General features: G+C 49.0%; 5 non-coding genes and 2 pseudogenes across 5 annotated transcripts; all 7 read left to right on the top strand.

Annotated features, from left to right (window-relative positions):
* The first annotated feature begins 138 nt into the window (after positions 1-138).
* Positions 139-257, top strand: LOC128463725 (5S ribosomal RNA). Its single transcript, XR_008343605.1, has one exon. It is a non-coding gene; the product is annotated as a 5S ribosomal RNA (ribosomal RNA).
* Positions 258-472: 215 nt separating this feature from the next.
* Positions 473-591, top strand: LOC128464489 (5S ribosomal RNA). Its single transcript, XR_008344321.1, has one exon. It is a non-coding gene; the product is annotated as a 5S ribosomal RNA (ribosomal RNA).
* A 218-nt stretch (positions 592-809) lies between these two features.
* LOC128466597 (uncharacterized) lies at positions 810-918 on the top strand (annotated as a pseudogene).
* Positions 919-1,151: 233 nt separating this feature from the next.
* LOC128464022 (5S ribosomal RNA) lies at positions 1,152-1,270 on the top strand. The gene has a single exon (XR_008343881.1). It is a non-coding gene; the product is annotated as a 5S ribosomal RNA (ribosomal RNA).
* Positions 1,271-1,512: 242 nt separating this feature from the next.
* LOC128466596 (uncharacterized) lies at positions 1,513-1,621 on the top strand (annotated as a pseudogene).
* A 230-nt stretch (positions 1,622-1,851) lies between these two features.
* LOC128463197 (5S ribosomal RNA) lies at positions 1,852-1,970 on the top strand. Its single transcript, XR_008343105.1, has one exon. It is a non-coding gene; the product is annotated as a 5S ribosomal RNA (ribosomal RNA).
* Positions 1,971-2,197: 227 nt separating this feature from the next.
* LOC128464009 (5S ribosomal RNA) lies at positions 2,198-2,316 on the top strand. The gene has a single exon (XR_008343870.1). It is a non-coding gene; the product is annotated as a 5S ribosomal RNA (ribosomal RNA).
* Positions 2,317-2,500: the final 184 nt, after the last annotated feature.

Genomic DNA, 2,500 nt, shown 5'->3' with positions numbered 1-2,500 from the left:
TTCTCTGTCCTGTCCCAGGGCTTATAATTCTTTCTGTCTGACGACAAGCAGCAGCAGCAGCAGCAGCAGCAGCAGCAGCAGCAGCAGCAGCAGCAGTAACAGCAACAGAATAAGAGAAGTAAAATAAAACACTTTCACACCTGCGGCGATACCACCCTGAAAGCGCCCGATCTCGTCTGATCTCGGAAGCTAAGCAGGGTTGGGCCTGGTTAGTACCTGGATGGGAGACCGCCTGGGAATACTAGGTGTTGTAGGCTTTTAATTTTTTCTCACAGTCCGGGGAGAGCTTTTTGCCATGTGTTTCTTGCTCATCATCAAAGCTTTAAACCCTTATTTGAACCTTCTCACCTTCTCTGTCCTGTCCCAGGGCTTATAATTCTTTCTGTCTGACGACAAGCAGCAGCAGCAGCAGCAGCAGCAGCAGCAGCAGCAGCAGCAACAGAATAAGAGAAGTAAAATAAAAAACTTTCACACCTGCGGCCATACCACCCTGAAAGCGCCCAATCTCGTCTGATCTCGGAAGCTAAGCAGGGTTGGGCCTGTTTAGTACCTGGATGGGAGACCGCCTGGGAATACCAGGTGTTGTAGGCTTTTTATTTTTTCTCACAGTCCGGGGAGAGCTTTTTGCCATGTGTTTCTTGCTCATCATCAAAGCTTTAAACCCTTATTTGAACCTTCTCACCTTCTCTGTCCTGTCCCAGGGCTTATAATTCTTTCTGTCTGACGACAAGCAGCAGCAGCAGCAGCAGCAGCAGCAGCAGCAGCAGCAGCAGCAACAGAATAAGAGAAGTAAAATAAAAAACTTTCACACCTGCGGCCATACCACCCTGAAAGCGCCTGATCTCGGAAGATAAGCAGTGTTGGGCCTGGTTAGTACCTGGATGGGAGACCGCCTGGTAATACCAGGTGTTGTAGGCTTTTAATTTTTTCTCACAGTCCGGGGAAAGCTTTTTGCCATGTGTTTCTTGCTCATCATCAAAGCTTTAAACCCTTATTTGAACCTTCTCACCTTCTCTGTCCTGTCCCAGGGCTTATAATTCTTTCTGTCTGACGACAAGCAGCAGCAGCAGCAGCAGCAGCAGCAGCAGCAGCAGCAGCAGCAGCAGCAGCAACAGCAACAGAATAAGAGAAGTAAAATAAAACACTTTCACACCTGCGGCCATACCACCCTGAAAGCGCCCGATCTCGTCTGATCTCGGAAGCTAAGCAGGGTTGGGCCTGGTTAGTACCTGGATGGGAGACCGCCTGGGAATACCAGGTGTTGTAGGCTTTTAATTTTTTCTCACAGTCCGGGGAGAGCTTTTTGCCATGTGTTTCTTGCTCATCATCAAAGCTTTAAACCCTTATTTGAACCTTCTCACCTTCTCTGTCCTGTCCCAGGGCTTATAATTCTTTCTGTCTGACGACAAGCAGCAGCAGCAGCAGCAGCAGCAGCAGCAGCAGCAGCAGCAGCAGCAGCAGCAGCAGCAACAGCAGCAACAGAATAAGAGAAGTAAAATAAAAAACTTTCACACCTGCGGCCATACCACCCTGAAAGCGCCTGATCTCGGAAGATAAGCAGTGTTGGGCCTGGTTAGTACCTGGATGGGAGACCGCCTGGTAATACCAGGTGTTGTAGGCTTTTAATTTTTTCTCACAGTCCGGGGAAAGCTTTTTGCCATGTGTTTCTTGCTCATCATCAAAGCTTTAAACCCTTATTTGAACCTTCTCACCTTCTCTGTCCTGTCCCAGGGCTTATAATTCTTTCTGTCTGACGACAAGCAGCAGCAGCAGCAGCAGCAGCAGCAGCAGCAGCAGCAGCAGCAGCAGCAACAGCAACAGAATAAGAGAAGTAAAATAAAACACTTTCACACCTGCGGCCATACCACCCTGAAAGCGCCCGATCTCGTCTGATCTCGGAAGCTAAGCAGGGTTGGGCCTGCTTAGTACCTGGATGGGAGACCGCCTGGGAATACCAGGTGTTGTAGGCTTTTAATTTTTTCTCACAGTCCGGGGAGAGCTTTTTGCCATGTGTTTCTTGCTCATCATCAAAGCTTTAAACCCTTATTTGAACCTTCTCACCTTCTCTGTCCTGTCCCAGGGCTTATAATTCTTTCTGTCTGACGACAAGCAGCAGCAGCAGCAGCAGCAGCAGCAGCAGCAGCAGCAGCAGCAGCAGCAGCAACAGAATAAGAGAAGTAAAATAAAAAAATTTCACACCTGCGGCCATACCACCCTGAAAGCGCCCGATCTCGTCTGATCTCGGAAGCTAAGCAGGGTTGGGCCTGGTTAGTACCTGGATGGGAGACCGCCTGGGAATACCAGGTGTTGTAGGCTTTTTCTTTTCTCACAGTCCGGGGAGAGCTTTTTGCCATGTGTTTCTTGCTCATCATCAAAGCTTTAAACCCTTATTTGAACCTTCTCACCTTCTCTGTCCTGTCCCAGGGCTTATAATTATTTCTGTCTGATGACAAGCAGCAGCAGCAGCAGCAGCAGCAGCAGCAGCAGCAGCAGCAACAGA

Source organism: Spea bombifrons, chromosome 9 (genome assembly GCF_027358695.1).
Source record: "Spea bombifrons isolate aSpeBom1 chromosome 9, aSpeBom1.2.pri, whole genome shotgun sequence".
Taxonomy (NCBI): Eukaryota; Metazoa; Chordata; class Amphibia; order Anura; family Pelobatidae; genus Spea; species Spea bombifrons.
Note: the sequence above shows the minus strand (reverse complement) of the source record. Positions and strands in the feature narration are given on the sequence as shown.